Source organism: Oryctolagus cuniculus, chromosome 13 (genome assembly GCF_964237555.1).
Source record: "Oryctolagus cuniculus chromosome 13, mOryCun1.1, whole genome shotgun sequence".
Lineage (NCBI taxonomy): Eukaryota > Metazoa > Chordata > Mammalia > Lagomorpha > Leporidae > Oryctolagus > Oryctolagus cuniculus.
The window spans coordinates 17,221,629-17,242,479 of record NC_091444.1 but is presented as its reverse complement, the minus strand read 5'-3'; the positions used below and the strand labels follow the sequence as shown (position 1 = coordinate 17,242,479).

The 20,851-nt window shown below is 57.5% G+C and overlaps 1 protein-coding gene across 1 annotated transcript in view; it reads right to left on the bottom strand.

Moving 5' to 3' along the window:
- IGFN1 (immunoglobulin like and fibronectin type III domain containing 1) overlaps positions 1 to 1,103 on the bottom strand; it is a 30,142-nt gene extending 29,039 nt beyond the window's left edge. Inside the window, exon 1 of the mRNA XM_070056216.1 lies at positions 966 to 1,103. The gene's annotated coding sequence lies outside the window, so the exon portion shown is untranslated. The remainder of the gene's footprint in view (positions 1 to 965) is intronic.
- Between the last annotated feature and the right edge of the window lie 19,748 nt (positions 1,104 to 20,851).

Below are 20,851 nucleotides of genomic sequence, written 5' to 3'. Positions count from 1 at the left end.
CCGCGCCCCTCTGGCTGGAGTGGTGTGACTTCAGCAGAGCTGTCTTAGTCATCGTCCTCGTCGCCTTCCCCGCCATCACTCGCCCCAGCTGTCAGCCAATTACCCGCTCCAGATCACAGTCCCCTTCTCCCCACGGCCCCGGACCACAGATCCCCGCAGAGCGGGTAGAGGGAAGCAGAACCCTGGGTGGAGGGAGACTCTTAGGGGCTGACGTGAAGCCAGCTCACGCCCCGAACCCCGGTGCTGTCCGTGAACGAGCCAGATGTGGGACAAGGTCAATGACCAATTTCTAAGACGTGTGTTCGGCTGGAAGCAAGAGGGCCGTGGTCTCCGTAGGAGGGCCTGGGGAAGGAAGGTGCTGCTTCCCCCCTGCCTCTTTCCCACACTAGAGAAGAACCCTAATTGTCCAGCACCACACAGTAGCTCCCCTCAGCCTATCCCAACCAGACTTTGAACCCAGGGCCCCCAGCCGTGCCCCCTGGCCTCCCTCCAGCACACTCAGCTCCCCCACCCTGTCCGCTTCCCCACTGCCCCGTCCTGCGGATCCAGGCCCCTGCTAACCCCAACTTCAACTGGGAGGGAGTGAGCAGAAAAAGTCAACTGCCCTGGCCGTGTTACCGCGCGGGCCAGCCCCGAGGGCTCTGTTCTGTTGACTGCTAGTGAGATTTTTCATCTGATCGTCATCTCACACTGTAAGCCAAGCAGTGCCCGGCGAATCGGAGTGAGGCCAGAACCGCCCACGCGAGACTCGCCGAGACTCTCCGCGTGAACTGCAGTTGTCTAGAGGGGACCTGCACGCACCCCAGCATCGACCAGCCAGCCGGGGACGGTCCCGGGGGTTAATCTCACACCCGCTGCCTGCCCCTGCCTGAGCAGGAACGTCACAGAGCCGGCCAGTGTCCCCGTCGCGGCCCTCCCTGGCCCAGGGGGCTTGGGGGATGGCCAGGTGCGCAGTGCCCCCTTACCTGGGTGTGCAACCGGCCTCCTGCCTCCTGTCCTCTCCCTCCTGTCCGTTTCCAGCTGCTGCTCACTGCCAGAGACTCTGCATCAACTGGTGGTGGCCAGGCAGGCTGCAGCAGATGTAGGTCACCGCAGCCTCCCCTGGCTCCGCCCCTCCCACTCGCCCCGCCTCCCTCCTGCTCCAGCCCAGGCTTGGCAGGGCAGGGCCCCCCAGGGCTAACGCCCCAGCCTCAGAGGAGGTCCCAGGGGCAAGGGTCCCGAGACCCCTCGTTCAGCAGAGCTTTAAGCTCCCGACATATTGGTTCCGTGGCAGTCTGTTTTTCATCACCCAGAGCTTTCTGTTTCAACAAAACTGGTCTCTGGGGCCCCTTGGCCCTGTAAGTCACATGGGTACGCGAAGCCGGGTTCCTTTGGAGAATCCCACCCCAAAGGCCACAGACCGGCAGGAGGGCATTATCCCCAGGGCTCTGCTTTGGGGCTGCTCTCCCCCTGAGAGTGGCAGGGAAGGGGACACCCCGGGACTGGTGCAGCCAGGAGGCTCCCAGACAGCGTGAGCTTGCCTGGGACAGAGGGGTGACCCAGCCCTGTAGGCTGATGGCTGGGGTTTGAGGGGTGTGGACAGAAGGTGGAAACTGGAGACAGGGTGGCAGGGGACAGACCTTCGCAGGGCGGGGAGGACAGTCGAGGCACCGAAGATGAGGCCACCTGGGCTCCTTGGGAAGTGCCACTCTCTGTCTTCCAGGTTGGTGACCACCGACGAGCAAGGTTGGGGCCCGAGTGTTTGCCTGGGTCGTCGGCGCCTTGCTGGTCCCGCAGCAGCTGCTTCTGTGTGTGCTGAGAGAGGAGGTGCTGGACCTCTTATGCCCGGGTGTGTGCACGTGTGTGTGCACGTGAGTGTGTGGCTGTTGTGCAAGCACGCACATGCGCTTCTGTGTCTTCCCTGTGTGTTTCTCGGTGTCAGAGGCTGGTCTGTCATTTATTCGACAAACATGAGGTCTGTGCAAAAACGGAATGAAAAGACAGGCTTATTTGGTGCAAAAAGTTTTGAAATGCATGCGTAGTCTTTTTCATCATACGCATTTTGCATAATTTTTGGCAAAATTGTGTATGCAAGGATTTCTATTTTTTTTCTTAAATCCAGATAAACTTACCTTTTCATTCCATTTTCCACGAATCCCTCATACAGGCTGAGACCCTACCTTGTGTTGGGCTCTTGGGATACAACGGCAAGCAAGTGACAGGACCCTCCCCTCACGCGGTGTCCAGCCTAACGGGACAGAGAGATGTCAGCCTTCCGGTTACAAACGGCCGCGCAGGTTCTGAAGGAAGTGACACAGAGCGGGGGAGAGTGGCGGCAGGTGAGGTGGGGCAGGTGGCTGTGGACGGCCCTGGAGAGGTTTGGTCTCCATCACCAGGGCTGCTGCTCCCGAGTTTGTGTAAGCTGGAGGGGCAACAGGGTCCGGCTGGCATTTTGCAAAAGCTCATTCTGGCTACAGGAGGAGGCAGGGTAGGAGGAAGGCGGACGTGAGGGGCAGGAGGCTCGCTCCCAGGAGGGAGGCTAACACACCCAGCGCTTTTTCTTAAGGTGGGGCCCCGGCTCCAGGAGGCCTTCTGAGCCACACTGGGGTGGGGGGTGGGAGGGCTACGGCCATGGCTCAGTACAGAGCCCTACGGCATTCTGGGTGCCTCCACTGGCCATCACGTAGAGGCCCGCAGAGCCACAGGTGCGGCCTTCATGCAGTAACATCAGCTCCCACCAGGGGCGCCTCTGCTGTCGCCCCCGAATCGTACTTGGATCCCTGTCCCTGCGAGGAGACGGACATTTCATGCCTCCCAGAAACTGAGATGGGTCAAATGTTTTTCAGCCACACTTTATCCTCGATCAAATGTCACGCCCAGTAATATTTAGCCATTCCCGGCTGCCCAGCCATGAGCAGGAAGGTGAGAGTCTACAGCCGCGTGGAGGGCCTGTCCCACACACGGGTGGTGTTTCCCGGGACTGGCAGTTGGTAGGAAAGGGGGCGACAGCCCGGGCCCAGTCCCTTCTGGGACTTTCCCGGTTACCCTCAGGCCATGGAGCGTTCCGACTCTTCCCCACTGATCCGTCCCAGTGCACAGGTTTCAGCCAGCGGTGAAACGTCTCACTTCTCCCCACGGGAGAGCCTCTGTGTCGCGTCTCCCGATAGCAAGTCCCTGCTGTCACGGCTCAGGGAAACATTCAACTCACAAGGGCTCCGGGCAGGGGATTCGTGTCTATCATTCAGCCTCCCCATGCCCTGCAGAGAGAGCTCAGGGACTTTGGGTAGGGAAATGGCCACACTGCATTAACAGCTTCCTGTCCCCGCAGAGGGGACTGTATGGAGTGGCAGGTGCCAAGAGGCCCGGGTCTCAGAAGGGCCTCCCTCCTAGGGGCTTCTTGCTCCCGGTGGTGTGAGTTGGAACAGACAATCTTTGAGATCCTGGCCAGCTGTAGCATCCTGCGGACCCTGTGGGCTTGACAAATAGGGCAATACCATGAGACTCATGGGAGAGTTTGAGTTCAGGCGTGGGCTACCGCTGCCCCCGTGCCTTGGGGTAGAGGCGGTTCTGCCTCAGCTGGACAAGCCTCTGAAGATGTTCTCCAGGGGCCAGTGTCCTCCGTCTCCCCACTGGGGCCCAGGCAGATGGGTGGGGACAGCACGGTTCTAAGCAGAGACCTGTAGACACACACACACACAAACACACACACACACACACACACAACACTGCCAGCAACAAAGCTGGACTAGATTCAATGGCAGAAGCCCCCCTGTGGAGATGGCTTCAGGGGTCGGGGCCCATTCTTGGGCCTGGGGCTAGGGCTACAGACTTTACCCAGGGTGCTGCAGCTGTGAGCGCTGGGGACAGAAAACACCCTCCCTAGGGTCTCCCCACCGAGGTCCTCCTGGGCCACCACCAGGGCCATGTTCCCCTGGGCCTGCTCTCTTGAGCCGTGCACCCAACCTGGCCTGTCACCTCCTGTCTCCAGTCCAGCGTGTGGTCGTGTCTTTCTCTCCTCGCCTGCAGTGTAATGAGCCCCTGTAGCCTGGTGGGCGTGAAGAGACTTGGGAGACCCCAAGAACAATGTCATGCTTGCAAAGCTGGCTTTCAGGAACAGAGGGACCAGAGTTGGGGGTCAGCCCCCCAGTTCAGCAGGGCCCAGTGCAGCAGGCACAGCTGGCCTGAGGGCCTGAAGGGGTCCACTGGACCCATGGGGAGGAGAGGCTGCCGAGGCGTCTCCGCTCGTTTCCAAGAGAGATTAGGCCACCACAGGTGTCAATTTGTTGGGACCGTATAGACCCTCCTGGAAAGATCCGAGCTGGACAGGATCTTTAAGGTCATCTAACAACAGCACCAATAAAATTAGAACCACATACTTGACCTTTAGAGAGCTCTTGCTATGTGCTAGCCACTCTTCAGAGTCTTTAGCTGTTTCAACTCATTGAATGCCTCCCAAGAAAACCTTAACGTAGCATCCATCGCTGACCCTGTCTTGCAGAAGGGAAAATGGATTCGCAGAGAGGATCCACCTTGCCCAAGGTCACACGGTGAGCAGGTGGCAGAGCCAGGATGGAGACCAAAACCGTCTTCCCGCCCAGCGTTCTCGGGGTCTCGCGCGCCTCCTTTCCCCAGCAGCCTGCAGAAAGCACACGGGGGAGAGATGCGTCTCCTGGGCTCACCCCCCTGGCAAAGGTGTGCACCAGATCCCACATCATTCCGGGAAGCTGCGCCCGTCTGCAGGAGTCTGTCGGCTGCTGAGGGGGTGAACTAGCCACTCCTGCGACCCAAGGCGCAAGCCCTCTGTGCTGGCGAGGGCTGGTGCCCCGAGGTTGATGTGCCAAGGAGCACGCTCGTCCCACTGAACACGTTCCAGGCCCCAGGCCACCGTGCCACCCTGGGCTGCTTCATTTCGCCCACACAACACGCTGGGGAGTAGAAATTCATTATCTTTCCCCGACAGAGAAGGAAGCGAGGCAGCCATCAGACAAGGTCCCCGCTGTCCCCAGCTGGTACAGGGGAGGGCGGGACAGCAACGGGCAGCCGGAGTCCCTGCACTGCTGCCTGCTGGTCCAGAGACTCCCGAGTTTTTCAGAGCAGGCAGAGCCCAACACCAGGAAGCCTTTGCGGCTGTCTTCCTTTGGCCATGAACGTGAACCTTACCCCCAGAAGGAGAGGGCCTGGCAGAGGTTAGGAGTGCAGTTTTTCAGACTCCTTTTTTTTTGTTTGTTTGTTTTAATGAAGAAGAGAGGAGACAGGGCTAAGAAGTAGGTGATGGGTTTTCACTGGGGTTTCAACCACGCGCACATTGAAACTTTGCAATGTCATCGTGCAGCCCGGGACTACTGCAGGACTGGCCGGCGAGCCTCTGGTGCCCGCCCAGGAGCGTGATACGGGGACGGGCACTCTTGGTGGCTCAGGGCGGGAGACGAGGCTCCTCAGCTTTCGTGTCCAACAGGGGTTTTGCTCTGTGCGTGTGGATCACTCATTTGGAGATGACGTTGAGGCCCCTCGGCTCCCTCCCCACTCCAGGAGCGTCCAGAGGAGTCCAGAGGGGGCTCTGCCTCACCCCTCGCCAGACCCCACAGTCTCAGCCCAGGCGTCCTAGCTCGCCTTGTCCTTGGAAGCCTGGCCAGTGACAGCGTGGAGGGCGGAGGGAGGAGGTGGCAAGTCGACTGGAAGGAAAGCGCTTCCTATACACCTCGCCCAAGAACGGTGATGGGGGTTGGCGTGGTCCCCCCCCCCAACCATCTGAAGTAGCCACACTGTGTGCCCTCAGCCACTGTGGCGCTGCCACTACCACTGGTGGCACGGGCCTCCCCACGTGCAGTCCTCACCCATCTGCAGCTCAGTCACCACCCTGATGACTCTGGGAACCCGAGGCTGACAGCTGTCTTCTCGGCCGGGCAAGCCGCAGTGAGGCAGTCTGGAGGCGCTGGGAGAACTTTAGGGGACCCTGAAGCAGCCTGGGGTGGGGGAGCCAGGAGCCCCGAGTCCTGGGACTGGGCCTGGAAGCGCCAGCAGGCCGCCTGACTCTGACTCTCGTATTGGAAACTGACACCACCAGGGCTGGGCTCGCTGTGGAATCAGCTTCTGCCCGTGCAAGGAGGCTGCTTGCAACAAATTCAAAGTCTTCGTGGCACCCAAGCCGTCCCCCCAACCAACACCCCTCCCACCTGACTCCCCGCAGGTCCCCTGTGGCCCAGGCAAGCTGGCCTCTGTCCCCACTTCTTGCGCCTCCTGCCTGCAGTGCCCACCCTCCCACCCTCCAAGGATGCCCGCGTTAGGTAGCATCTCCGTGGGACGGCGTCCATTCCCCCTGGGTTTTTCCGTCTCCTTCCGAGTCCTGGGGATTTCCTAAGGGGAGAACGTGCCCCTCCTCCCGCCACACCTTCCCCCAGGCCGAGGTGCCCCAGGGCGGGGCTCTGCCGCGCCGGGCACAGCCTCATCACAGGGCAGCTTGGAAGCCGCTCAGAGGCCCTACCTATCCCTTCCCTGCCCCGCCCTGCAAGGAAGAGGCAAGCAAGGGGATCCTGGCTCAACACCTGCTCAGCAGGGACGCACACAGGGGCCTCACGCAGGCCATGTTCCCCGACGTGATGGGAGAGGGCCCTTCCCCAACAGCCTGCGGGCCTCCCAGGCATTTTTTGTGCCTTGGCCCAGAGTTTGGTGCTGATTTCGGAGTGGACGAGGGGGCGTGGGAGGTGTACACGTAGAGAAACAGCGTGTTTTTGCTGTGGAAGGAATCCTGGGGTGTTGCACAGTGGTTACACTGGAGTTGAAAGCAACATCTGAAGCTGAGACTTGTCTCCCCTATTTGACTGGCAGGCCCAAAGGGAGGGGCTGTGTCTCCCACATCAGACTGGGGGGCTCTCAACCTGTGTGCCTGAGCCCAGACGCACACGTGAGAAAAGCCAGGTGTTTGTGCTCTGATCCGTCTGAGTGGAGACTGAAGCCCAGGTGGGGCCCCGAAACATCCCTGGGAGCCCCCTCTCCCGCAGCCAGCCGCGCCCAGGACCCTGGGGCAGCGACCCTGTGATGCAACTCCCCTGTCTCCGCATGGCTCCTTCCCTGAGATCAGCTGTCCTCCCTCTGGCACCAACTTTGCAAATTCCCAGCAGCCTGGCCACATGCGGCTGGTGGTAAAGATCAGCCTGAAACCCCATCCCTGACCAGCGCCTGGCCCCGGGACGTGGTGCCAGTGCCGGGCACTGCACAGAGGGGCCAGTCACTGGCTGGGCAGGGAGCGGCCTGGGCCTGCCCCTCAGAAAGCCCAGCCATGGGAAGAAAGGTCTTTGCCTAAAACCGCAGGGGACAGGACCCTGCGCAGGGGGGAGAGGAGACAGTTCCTGCCCTCTGTGAAGGGGACACAGACTCCGCCTTCCATGTGCAAGGGCAGAGCAGGGAGCTCGTGTCTGATGGAGGGGCCGTAACCACACAACCTCCACGGTCAGGCCAACAGAAATGGAAACTGGCACTGCCATGGTCAGCTCGGGCAGCCATTCTGTCCAGGACAAGTGGAGGTGGAAACCAACATGTACCAAACATCGATAGTGGGCAGCTGTGCAAGGCACTGGGTATCGCTATCAACCTCCTTTCAGTCTCCGTGGACTTCAGGGGGAGGCTGGTGCACACCACAGCCCAACTGACTCATGTTCAGATTGGCTCAGGTTGGCCTTTGATGACCCAATGTGAAGTAACCAGCCCTTAGCGCCATCAAAGTTATCCTAATCCATCCTCAGGACATGGGTTTGTTTACTAACTCTCTCCCCCACTTCAATTTTTATTTATTTATTTGAAAGGCAGAAAGACAGAATGAGATGTAAAGAGAAGAGAGTGAGCTAGCTCCCGTCCACTGCTTTACTCCCCAATGCCCAAAGCAGCTGGGGCAGGCTAAAGTCAGGATCCCAGAACCCAGTCTGGGTCTCCCGCATGGGTAGCAGGGACCCAACTCCCTGAGTCATCACTTGCTGCCTCCCAGGGTCCCCACTGGCAGGAACCTGCACCGGTAGTGCTGGGACTTGAAGTAGGTATGAGATGCGGGTGTCCCAAGCGGCATCTTGACCTCTGCACCAAACGCCTGGCCCTGACCTTTGCCCTTGACCGGTCCACTTTTGCTTTGACAAGACCCCTTCCAGTTTTTCCTGGCCATGGCTTTGACTGTGCCCTGTCTTCAGGATCAGACGGATAAAGCCACGTTTCAACTCCGGTTAGAATTCTTGGAAGAAATGCTTCGAGATCTTGATGCCCTTGTTTAACATTCCCATTGCAAGCGCTGCTCTTGTCTGCAGCTGATCTGAGTGCAAAGGTTTTGGCATCCGTGGCGTCAAAGTTGGCTCAACATTAACGGTTCAGGCAGGCTCGTGTAAGCTGAACTGATTGAGATGTCCGTGTGCTGCTGTTGCTTCTGCCATTAGCAGCCGTCCTCTCCAATGGGGGAACGAACAAGGTGAACCTTTCTCTGGCAAACTGAAGAGATGGTGTGCGGCTGTGAGCTCCATCCTCGGCACCATCTCAATCTTTCCTAAAATGAGCTGCTGATTTGCAAACTGCTGATTTCTTTGGGGCACTGACCCATAAGCTTCCCACAAATGGTCATGATTCCACCATTCTCACACCCACACTTCACCATAGATGTGGAATTTGTTCTTGCTTCAATATGAGCAGAAGTCCTGTTGCTCCTGTGGGGCTGTACTCAAACTGAGGTCTTTTCTTTCCTAGTGCCTCCTCGGGAAAATGGAGAATCATGTTTTCCAATGACCATTTCATGCTGGTCGTAGACTTGTCCTTCCCGGTATCATTAAAAACAGAACATTCCATGGCACCTTCACAGGCCTGTTGCAAAACAGACCTCACTCATGCAGCCACACTCGGCACTGGGCTGGAGCAGGACAGACAGGAGGACGGGGTCCCCCAGGGCCCCCGGGGCCGGCCCCCTCTTCCCTCTCCATTTCAAACACGAGCCTGTGGGAAAGAGACGTTCTGACTCCTCTCTGACATGAGATAAGTGCTTGGCATTCATCGGTTGAATGAATAGCGACTGCGAGAATCTATTAATAGTTTAACCGGCACTCACTAGGTGGGGAAAGAACCATTTCTGCTACTTGACTTCAAGTCTGGGGGCGTTGGAGCCTCAGCTCCAGCTGGGATGTCAGCAAGGGAAGAAGGCGCCGTCACAGCTGTAGGGAACACCACTGGGAGGTTTACAGACAGAAATGGAGTTTCCAGTTACGCGGGAACACGGAGATGCCGAGAGGGAATGGGATTTGGGGGGATTTCACTCCTGGAACGCCAAGTCCTAGTTGAGAGCACAGTCAGTTGGTTGTAGCCACCAGGCCCGGGCTGGGGGTCAGAGGTCAGGCTGTAGGATTAACGGAGCACCTCTTTCTCACTCAGCCCTTTCTTTGCTTTACCAAAGAGTTGCACAGTCACCGACTGGCTGAGCAAAACCACACCTCCCAATTCCTGAGCGAAAGCGGAGAACCGGTTAACAAGCGAAAACCCAAAGGGAGCCATGACAGAGTTGAACCAACTTCTCTCCTTTTTGGTTTTGTTAGGTTTTTCTTTAAAAAAAAAAAAAAGATTTACTTATTTGAAAGGCAGAGTGATAGAGAAAGAGGGAGAGACTGAGAGAGAAAGAGATCTTCCATCCACTGGTTCACTCCCCAAATAGCTACAGTGGCCAGGGCTGGGCAATGACAAAGCCAGGAGCCTGGAACACCAACACGGGTGGTAGGGGTCCAAGTACTTGGGCCATCGTCTGGTTGCCTACCAGGGGGCATTAGCAGGGAGCTGATCAGAAATGGAGCAGCAGGGACTGGAACCAGCACTCCGATGTGGGATGCTGGTGTTACGAGGGGCGGCGTGAGGCCCTGCACCACAGTGCGGGCCCCTCTTTAGATCTGGGTTCAGAAACGGCAAGCAGGATGCAAGCCCCCAGCCAAAACTCTACCAAATCTTTCAAGATTCCTGGGCACGGATATCAAGTGGCAGAGGAATGCTGGGGGGCGGGCATCAGTCACTATGGAGCAGCAATGGGAATTCTGGGTGTGTTTGGTGCCACACACACATCGGAGTCCATGCAGGGAGGAGAGGCAAGCCCTGTGAGCTCTTATTGTCCTAAATCAGATCTTTTCATTGATTGCCCAAATATTCTCTTTCATTTAATTTCACAACCATGGCTCCACGTTTGGAATTTCTTTTCCAGGAATTAAGCCCAATGTTCCAGGAGGTATTTGCCGCTGCCAGAGCCCAGCGAATGCCAGAGAGGTCAAGTGCACATGAAGACCTCTGTGGGGACAGTGGCTTCAGGGTCACACTAGACTCTACAGCTATGGGCACCGTGTGAGGTGGGAATCCTGTGCCCATTCTGTAGATGGGAAGCCTGAGGCATTTGAGACGATCTGAGTGGGGGTGACAGAGCGGGCCCTGATGGACGCAGAGGCAAAGCCAGGAGGAAGCCAGACAGACACGTCTCTGCCTCTCCAGACTCGGGCCTCTCCATGCACCAAAGAAACGAGATCCGGACCTGCTGGACGGCAACCCTGCTCAGGTTCCCCAAGAATCAGGACAGAGAGCAGAGAAGTGGGGGAAGGAGGGAGGGAGGAGGAGAAGGAGGACGAGAGGGAGGGGCCCTGAGAGACAGGAGGAGGAGGAGAATTCCACGGAGGAATACTATTAGTGCCAGCCCGGGGTCCGTGTGTTTAGCTCTGCGAACCCTTTGGTGCAAACGCCCAGCCATCATCAGAAAATGACCTTGGGCACCCAGAGGGCACTGCTTCCCTGCTGTCCTTGCCTCCCACTTCCTAAAACTCCCGAGCCTCCCGCTCTCCCTGCAGTTAGTTTTGGAAAACACTCCAGGCAGTCCCTGGCTCACTCAGCGCACATCCCAGGGGGCCACCTGTCAGCCTAGGTCGTTAGATACTTGCTCCTGGGAGATTGACGGCAGCCGGCTGGATTGCATTAAGGCCTCAGCGGAAAAGGGCTTTGCTGCCTGGTGACTGATTGGCGCCCTGGGGGGACACGAGCGGAACCGCCTGACCACGTGCTAGCGCTGCAGCTTCGTGGACCTAAGCACCTGATGTCCATTCTTGGCCCAGCCTGTGTCTCTCCTGCAGCTAGAAACCCCAGTGGTGATCTCCAGGCTGGATCTCCCAGAGTTCTCTGGGGCCCTTGTTTCATGTGAGTGGAGGGACAGGGGAATAGTGCCCTGAGCCTCTTGGTCCTCCCAGTGCTGCCTTGTCCTCTGTGCGCCCCTGTGAGACCCCTCGTGGCACAATGAAGCCTTCTGTTGGCTTCTCCTGAGCTTGCAGGAGGCTGGGAGCAGACCCACCCCCTCCCCGGCTGCCACCCTCAACTGCGTTTACAGAAATTGTGGGCAGGAAAAAGCATCCTCTTGAGAATTTAAAGCAAGAGGAATGTGCCTTCCTGGTGGACTTTTTTTTTTTTTTTTTTTTTTTTTTTTTTTTTTGACAGGCAGAGTAGACAGTGAGAGAGAGAGAGACAGAGAGAAAGGTCTTCCTTTGCCGTTGGTTCACCCTCCAATGGCCGCCGTGGCCAGCGCGCTGCGACCAGCGCACCGCGCTGATCCGATGGCAGGAGCCAGGTGCTTATCCTGGTTTCCCATGGGGTGCAGGGCCCAAGCACATGGCCATCCTCCACTGCACTCCCGGGCCACAGCAGAGAGCTGGCCTGGAAGAGGGGCAACCGGGACAGAATCCGGCGCCCCGACCGGGACTAGAACCCGGTGTGCCGGCGCCGCAAGGCAGAGGATTAGCCTAGTGAGCCGCGGCGCCAGCGGTGGACTTTCTGAGATCAGTTTCAAGCAAACTTAGGACAAAGAAGAGCAAGACCACAAGCTAAGTGGAAATGAAGACTGAGGGTCTTGGGGGGTGGGGCGGAGAGTGACTGGAGCTGTCCACCTGCCTGGACATGGTCTGGAGAGACAACAGCCACAGCTCTTTGCAGAACGGCAGCCCTTGTCCTCTACCAGTGTCCCCCCAAGGCCTCCGTCCATTCACAGCCCCCCGGGGTGGGGGCAGGTGCCCCTGCTTCGCACGTCCAGCCAGCGGTATTACAGGAAGTGCCCACCCAGCCCACCCGGACTACCCGCCCGCAGGAGCCCTCAGGCCAGGTGGGGTCCACTTGTTTTCCTAAGCGAAGTTGTCTTGGGAACAGCCTGCGGCTTCAGGGATGTGGCAGCAGTGGCTGCTTGGGGGTCGCCCAGCGGAACTGAGTGCGGCTGGTGGAGAACGGTCAGTCTGACCGCAGGAGGAAACGTTGCAGACCCCCGGGGTGGGATGAAGGTGCGCTTTCACTGCCTGTAGGGATAGTCTACGAAAAAGCTGCCCCTAGAAACCCCAGCCCCCCAAATTCCGGGGTCCTGGAAACCGAGCGCTGAGAGCCTTCTGCGGGGATGCTCAGGAACAGCTCTGAGAAACGCCGCTCAGACACCGCGTCCCACATCCGGGCACCTGGGCTCAGGCCTGCACTCTGCTCCTGGCTCCAGCCTCCCGCTCATGCACACCCTGGGAGGCAGCAGGTGATGGCCCAAGTCCTTGGGTCCCTGCCACCCATGTGGGAGACCTGGATGGAGTTGCAGGCCCCAGCTGTTGTGGGCATTTGGGAAGCGAACCCGTCTATGAAAGCTCTTGGTCTGTGTGTGTGTGTGTCTTCAAATCAAATAAAAATAATTAAGTGTTTTTTTCCATGGAGGCCGCAGCTGGGCCCCGCGGAGGGAAGCGGACTCCGCCTCCTTGGCCTCTGTGCCAGCTGGCACGGACCGCGGAGGGAAGACTTGGAGGGGCTGGTGAAAGGCTGTGAGAACGTGCAGGCTCCCAGGACAGGGCCAGGTGGGCAAAGAAGGGCTGGGGCGCTGCGGGCGGAGCAGGAAGAGGGTGCCCGGCTGGGCCCTTGTGACTCGTGAAATGGAGAGGGCCTGTCCCGTGACCCTGTTTGCTGATGGCTGTCTCAGTGACATCCTTAATCCTGCAGGGTTTGCATACCCCTGCCTGCTCCCGCAGCGACAGCTGAGCTCAGTCGAGGAGGCCAGAGCGGCCCGTTGGGCGGCACAGAAGGAGAAGCAAGTTTAGTCTGATGGGGGAGGGGGCCCCCTCCCACCCCGGGGCCTCCTGCCCTCATCCTGAGCACCCCTTCTCAGGGAGGGCGGCACACCTCTGGCTGGCGGGGTCGGGGGGAGGGGGAAGTTCTTCCCGGGGGCCCGGTCCTTTCTGGGGGGCACAGGGTATGGACTTCGGAGGCAGATGGCCCCGGGATGAAACCGCCCTGCTCCTTTTTTCAGTCGGGTACTTGAACCCCTCTGCCTGCCTGTAAATGGGCACAGAAGGGGATCCACCCCGCAGGAGGCGAACGCTGGAGGAATGTGAAGAGTAGCAGGCAGATGGCAAATTCCCCACGCATGATCGCTGGTGACTCATTCAGATACCACATCCTTGCCCCTAACTTGGACTCACTTGCTCTTTTTTTTTTTTTAAAAAAAGTCACTGTCGCTCCCCGTCTTCGTGGAGGAACGACACAGGACCCTGCGCTGTTCTTTCGTCTGCTCGGCCCTCCCCGGGTTTGCTGCTGGTTCTTCCCGGGTTGGCTACCGTCCCTTCCACCTCCGTGGAAGGGCGGTTCCCCCTGCCACTTTCCCCACTTCCGCGGGGGAGCGGCACACCGCCGGCCGGCTCTCTCGGGGGCTGCACAGGTGTTCCTCTTAGATGTTCCCCTTAGATGTTCCTGGTGCATGTTGTCTCTCTCCTCCTTTATAGTCCTCTTCCGCCAATCCCAACTCTGCTACCCACACCCCGAGTACGCTGCTCTCCTCCAATCAGGAGCAGGTCCTGCAGCTTGTCAAGTTGGTGAGAGGCAGCTGGGTAGAAGCTGTTTGCTCCTCTCCCAGCGCCATATTGTGGGAGAGCAGATGTATAGAATAAGTCTTAATTCCAGTAACTTAGTCTAGTCCGAGTTGCCCCCAGTTGCTCCCCACAAGTCACCCTCTTTTTTTAAAAGAAAAAAATATTTATTATTTGAAAGGCAGAGCTACAGAGAGGCAGAGAGAGAGAGAGACAGAAAGAGAGAGAGAGAGAGAGAGAGAGAGAGAGAGAGAGAGAGAGAGGTCTTCCATCCACTGATTTACTCCCCAGATGGCCACAACGGCCAGAGTTGCTCTGATCCAAAGCCAGGAGCCAGGAGCTTTCTCCGGGTCTCCCACACAGGTGCAGGGGCCCAAGGGCTTGGCCATCTTCCACTGCTTTCCTAGGCCATCGCAGAGAGCTGGATCGGAAGTGGAGCAGCCGGGACTTGAGCTGGTGCCTGTAGGAGATGCCGGCACTGCAGACAGGGGCTTTCATCCACAGTGCTGGCCCCATGACGCACTGGCTCTCGCTCTAGGCTCACGGTCAACACTCACATAAGCAGTCAGCAGCAGACAACAGACACTTGTGTAGTTGGGACCTCAAGGGGCCAGACAGCATGTTGGGCCATGGTGGCTTGGTGTTTGGCTGTGAGGCTCTAACTGTGGCAGGTGGAACCTTCTAGACAGAGGGGCAGGCCTTCCTACCTCCTACCACATGGCCAGGATTTGCAAGGGTAGACGACCAGAGTCCTGGTCTTGATCCTATGAGATCCAAAAGGATCCAGGGTCTCCAGGTTGAGACACCGTGGACGAACAAGACTCAGAGCCCCGTGGAGCCCATCGGAGGCCACAGACAGAGCAGCAAGCTCTCAGAGGCAAAGCCAACATCTTGAGCCACAGACACGGCTACCGTGCCCACTGACCCACGCAGGGAAAGACTTGTCCCGGTGCCCAGTGCCAGCTTCCACAGCCTTGGGGCTGGGTCACACAGGCACTAGAAACCACCAAAACCCTCCCCTCCCTCCCAGCTGCTGTTTGGGTAAATATTCGCCAGACATTTAATGAATGTGGCCAGGCACTATAGTTGGCATTTTACTCACATTGGGACATCAGAGCGGGCTCAGTGGAGTGAACGAGGCACCAATGACATGCGCCAGCGTCCCTGTGTTGGGAGCCGCCCCTCCTGGGACTGACTGTCAGGCGTCAGGGGTAATTGTAGGAGGCCCCTCCCTGGGACGGCAGGGCCATCCCTGTCCAGGATCGAGCCAGCTGCAGTTGGCCGTGATTAATGGTCTCTATTAACAGCAAGCTGTAAACTGAGCAAGCACCGGAGCCCATGAAGGTCTCACCTCTGCTGAGCCCCACACAGCGGATCCACTTTAACCCCTGAAGCCCCTGCCTCCCTGGTCTGAGACACGCAGAATGGACTGGGGCATCCGCCCTGTTCACTCCCTAGGGAAAGGCTCTGCATCCAGGGCATGCGATGGGGAGGGGCCGAGCCTGGGGGTTGGGGGGGGGCTGGTTTCAACAACCTCTTGGGCCTCGGTCTCCTCCGCTGTTGAGAGAGGCTTGGCTGGAAGGGCTCGCAGCCTCCTGCTCCACTCAGCCGATTCACAACCGGCCCAGGTCACAGAGAAGTTCACCGAGTCACCGGGGGGCTGTGGGCCTCCCTCGCCTGCATCGCCCCCCCCAGCTGCACACAGAATCCCTGCAAATGAGCAGCCATTCCCCACACTGCACCCCCACCCCTCCACCTCCTGCCCTGATCTGACCAAGCCATTAGGTCAATGTCAGTACACGCTTTGTCCTCACTGAAATCCACAGTCCTGGGGGAGCAAACACACTGCCCCAGGACCTCTGCAGGCCTCTGTGGACTCTTGGCAGTCTCTCTCTTTTATCCTGAAAAGGCAGTGGGATGCACAGAGTCTCGCTGAACCCATTGAACAGGTGGGAAAACTGAGGGCCAGAAAGACGCCAGGAGAGACAGTGGGGAGGCGGGAACCCACTGGCTGTGAGGGCAGTCCCAACGCTCCTGGGAACATAAGCCTGTAAAACCGACAGATTCCTGCAGCCAGCGCCATTTCAGGTCGGTAATCTCTCCGTGTGAAGTGATTAAGTGTAAAAACAGCGGATTAGTGTCTCGGGGCTGCCCTGTCTCCTGGGATCAGCAGGAGGCACGCAGCACCCTCAGGGTGCAGTGAGCCGCCAGCCACTGCCTGCGACCTCGGTTGGTGCTCTCCGGGCCGGGGGCGGGAGGGTGGGCGGCCCGCATGAGGACGGATGCTCCGGGAGTTTTGTCACATATTTTCCCGGGGTTAATGACTTCGGGGAGGGAATCCGAGCTGCGCTTGTCTCGGGCACAACAAGCCTTGTCGCCTGGTGGGACAGGCTCAATCTTTCTTAGTGACAGCTGCTGGCCTCGGACAGAGCTGTCCTCACTCTGGGCTTCCACCTGCTCCACGCGGCCGTCCGGGCGCGGGGTGGAGCTTCCGCAGGGGATGGACTGGCCGGCTGCCCTGTGGGCGCGGGGGCCCTCGTGGGTGGGGCGAGGGTGGGCCCCAGCCCGCTGGGAGTCCCTCCGCGGCCAGCCCCACCCTGTTTGACCCCGACGCCGGGCGCTTGCCCTTTGCGTCCCGGCGGGGCAGATATTTAACCTTTCCATTTTGGCCCGGGCTTAGTGAGTCTCGGTGTCCGGCACAGGGCCTGGACCGGAGTGGGCACCCGATACCTGTTTGTTGAGTCCGTCGTCCTGTCTGTCGCCTAGCAGGTCGGGTTCTCAGGCTCGTGTGCGTTCCGGCGCGCAGCCATGTGGGGCCGTGCTGCTGCTGCTGCAAGCCGAGCACCCACAAGGGTCCTTTACTTGTCAGGGCAAATCCGAATGCTTTGAGGGCTACTTGTACCGCAGTGCAGCTCCCGCTGGGAGCTGAGGGGCTATCCTGGGGGTAGGGGGGCAGCGATGGGGGGGGGCGGCCCAGCTTGCTTGGCCCCTTCTAGTCATAGGAGGGGACTTAAAAAATCACAGAATGAAAAGGTATTACGTGCAAAATAGGTTCAAATCCACCCCCGGCTTGTTCATAAAATGCATTTTCCATGAACTTTCAGAAGTACACTCCCAACTCCTGGTTTAATCTCGGGACATGACCCGGAGCCAGCAGGTGGGTGTGAGACCAAGTGTGGTCATGGGCCTGCCTGTCTCTCCTGGACCCTGAAGGCTGAGACACGCCTTAAGGATGAGGGGACAGGCCAGCCATGCCACCCACACCACCCGAGGGGGCGCTCCAGCGTCTGCGTCAGTCTTCAGGTGCTTCTCAGGCTGTGTGAGGTCCCCACGACTTCCCAGCGAACCCCCATTTGCCTTGGGTTACAAGTCAGTCTGTTGCTTATCACCAAAGCCCCCCGCCTGCGAGCATCCCCGGGTTCGGCCGAGGCTGCTCACGGAGTCACATTCAACGTCAAAGCATCCGTGCGCACCTGCTCCTGTGGAGCATGGATGCGGTCCCAAGAAGTGAAGTGACTCTGTGAACTCACACAGCCAGACTCCCAGCATCTCAGAGGTAAAAGAGAACAAATCTTAAATCTTTCATCTGGTGCTTAAGTTTCCTTGCTTCAGCAAGTGTCCAGCCAAGAGGTGCGTGGACACCTCTGATGACCACACCAAGTCTCCCTGGGCAGCTCCTTCCTTCTTTGGACAACCTGGTTGAACATTCTTCTCGTCACAAACTGGAGTCCTCCCTCCCTGTGCACGTCGGCCTCTTGGACGCACGCCCTCCAGCTGCCGACCCTCTCTCTCAGGCCGCCAGTGCTGACCGCAGTGACACTTCCGACGCTCCTTTCCCGGGACAGGCTCTCGTGTCCTCGTGGGGCAGGGGTTGGAGGCCCTCACCGTCCTGCCCGCTGTCCTCTGGATGCATTCCTGGCTGTGCCCTCTGTGGTCTGTGTCCCCAGATGGAACGCAGCACCCAGCTGGGAGCTGCCCTGATTCTGGGTGGACTGAGTTCTGAGGTTCCGACATCTGCTAATTCAGTCTGCGGTCAAATTCGCGTGTTTGTTCAGGACAGTCACATGACACTGAGCTATCCACTAACATGTCCTCTGTCACCTTTGCTTATCCCGTCCCTCCCCCCACCCCCGTTTCTGATTTGTGTGAGTGGGAAGCCTGCATTCAGCCTCGTTACAACCTTGCGAGATCCCCTTGGATCCTGGCATTCCCTAGTCCTGCACGCTCCTCCACTCCCCGCCTCTTACACACACACAGCTTTGTGGGAGCCGCGATTTGCTAAACAGGCGCCCTGTCTCCATCTACGTCGGTCACCCAGATCTGTGCCCCCTAAGACCCTGCCTTCTACAGGAGGTTTGCCAGGACACTAAAAACCCCCTTTTTAGGCAGAAAATTCCTGCGAGAGTCTGAAAAGGTTCTGTTTCTCTCCCCCAAATGCACCTCGTGTATTCAGACAAGACTGCGTTATGAGAGCGCCGAGTACCCAGTAACTCAGCCGGTCCGTGCCCAGCCGTGAACCAGAGAGAGGAGTTAGCTGCTGTGTCCACGGCAGCCCACGCTGGAAGCAACCCAAACAGCCACCGGCAACAGAACCAGAACGGAGAAGCAAACCGTGATCCGCTCCCGCGATGCAATGCGCGATGTGGCAATGCCCGTGAACCAGCGACTGTTACGTGCAACAACGCACTGATTGAGTAGACAGTCCATGGCTGCCCCACGTGCCGTCAAGAAGAGGAAACAATCCATCTATGCTGATAAAACTCAGGGTGGTGCCACAGCTCTGGTTAGCTCTGGCCTTTCCTGGCCCCCCACCCCCCCCATGAAAAACAAGACCACAATAAGCAGAATCATTTGCAGATTGGCTACTTCTGCCTTATCTGTCTATCTGTTTATCTACTTACCTACCATCTATCTGCCTGCTTAACTGGCAGAGCAGCATCTGTCAGTTTGCCTACTTGGTCCGCCATTGGTCCTAATAGGGGTTAATGAGGGTGTCCCGCCTCCCTACAGAGGCTAGCCAATCAGAGTTACTTCCCAGCCTGGTTGAGGGATCATCATGTAACTCAAGCAAAGCCGGAGTCTTCTCTAAGATTGGTCACGCGGATGCTGTGAGAGACACAGAGTCACTTTTTCTTTGTTGTTGAGGTCGTTAGCAGCATCTTCCCACAAGTATGAAATGATCCTGTTTGAAAATCAAATCAATTCACCAGAGCCAAGAGACGGAGAGAATGAAAGCTCTCATGGGGCCGGCGCCGTGGCATAGCGGGTGAAGCCACCGCCTGCAGTGCCGACATCCTGTATGGGCACAGGTTCAAGTCCTGGCTGCTCCAGTTCCAATCCAGCTCTCTGCTGTGGCCTGGGAAAGCAGTGGTGGATGGCCCAAGTCCCTGGGCCCCTGCACCTACTTGGGAGACCCAGAAGAGGCTCCTGGCTCCCCGCTTCGGATTGGCACAGCTCTGGCCAGTGGATGAAAGACTCTCTCTCTCTCTCTAACTCTGACTTTCAAATAAACAAGCAAACAAACAAACAAAAAAAGCCCTGAGCTTGTACCATTTGATTCATGGGATCCAATGTGCCTGAAGCTCACTCTTTTCCCATTTTTTAAAGATTTATTTATTTATCTATTTTATTTGAGTTACAGAGAGAGTGGGAGAGACAGAGAGAGAGAGAGAGAGAGACTTCCATCTGCTGGTTCACTCCCCGAGATGACTGGGGGAGTGGCTGGGGCTGGGGCTGGGCCAGGCCAAAGTCAGGAGCCAAGAACTCCATCCAGATGTCCCATGTGAGTAGCAGGGGCCCAAGTACTTGGGCCATCTTCCACTGCTTTCCCAGCTGCACCAGGAGGGAGCTGGATCGGAAGTGGAGTAGCCAGGACTCGAACCAGTGCCCATACAGAATGCCAGCATCACAGGCAGCTGCTTAACCGGCTGTACCAGAACGCCGGCCCTAGGAAACTTGTTCTACAGTTGAGTTTCCCACTTATGTGAGCTATATATTCCCATTGCGTTAGGTTGAACTGTATGAAATCAGCATTTGGTAAGTCAAAAATAGTCAAATATGGACAATTCTATATGAGTCAGCCTAATTATTAAAGCAAATTTGAGTTGGACTTTGATTCTGGTAGGTTTTCAAAAACTAAGGATTTTAGTTTAAGATAGTCATAGGTTCACGTGTAGCTGTAAGACATAATATACAAGGATAACATCTGATAAAAAAAAATTGTAGGGTAGTAAAAGCAGGATATCCACATCTCCGTCACTACAAGGATCCCTGTGCCGCATTTTTTTTTAAGATTTATTTATTTATTTGAAAGTCAGAGTTACAGAGAGAGAAGGAGGCAGAGGGAGAGAGAGGTCTTCCATCTGCTGGTTCACTCCCCAAATGGCTGCATTTTCCACTACTTTCCCAGGCCATAGCAGAGAGCTGGACCGGAAATGGGACAGCCAGGACTTGAACCAGTGCCCATATGGGATGCCGGCACTGCAGCCGGTGGCTTTACCCGCTATACCACAGCACTGGCCCCTGCCACCATTTTTAGTCATATCTGCTGCCTCCACTCTGCCCCACAAACACCAGGAGACCACTAGTGTGCTCTCCATTTCTGTAACTTTGCCATTTCAAGACGGTTCCGTAGAGGGAATCCGACAGTGGGCAGCTGGGTGTGACTGTCGCTCAACCTTACCCTGTAGCAATGCATCAGGGTTGTTTCGTGTCCCTTCTGATCCCTGGGGACAGTCCGTGGTGTGGCTGTGCCAACGTTTGTTCAGGACATTTCCTATTTCTTGGCAATTCTGAATGAAGCACTACAAACATGCAAGGTCTAGGGCAACCGCAGGGTCCATCGCTGTAGGTTAAACGCCCAGCAGTGCGGTCGGCTACGGTAGCGTGGTATTTCCAGGTTTTGTTTTTGAAGAACCTGCCAAATTATTTTCCAGAGACACTGTACCATTGTACGTCTCCACTCGCTGTGGGTGAGTGATCTGATTGCTTCACACCCTCGCCGGTGTTTGGTGTTGTCA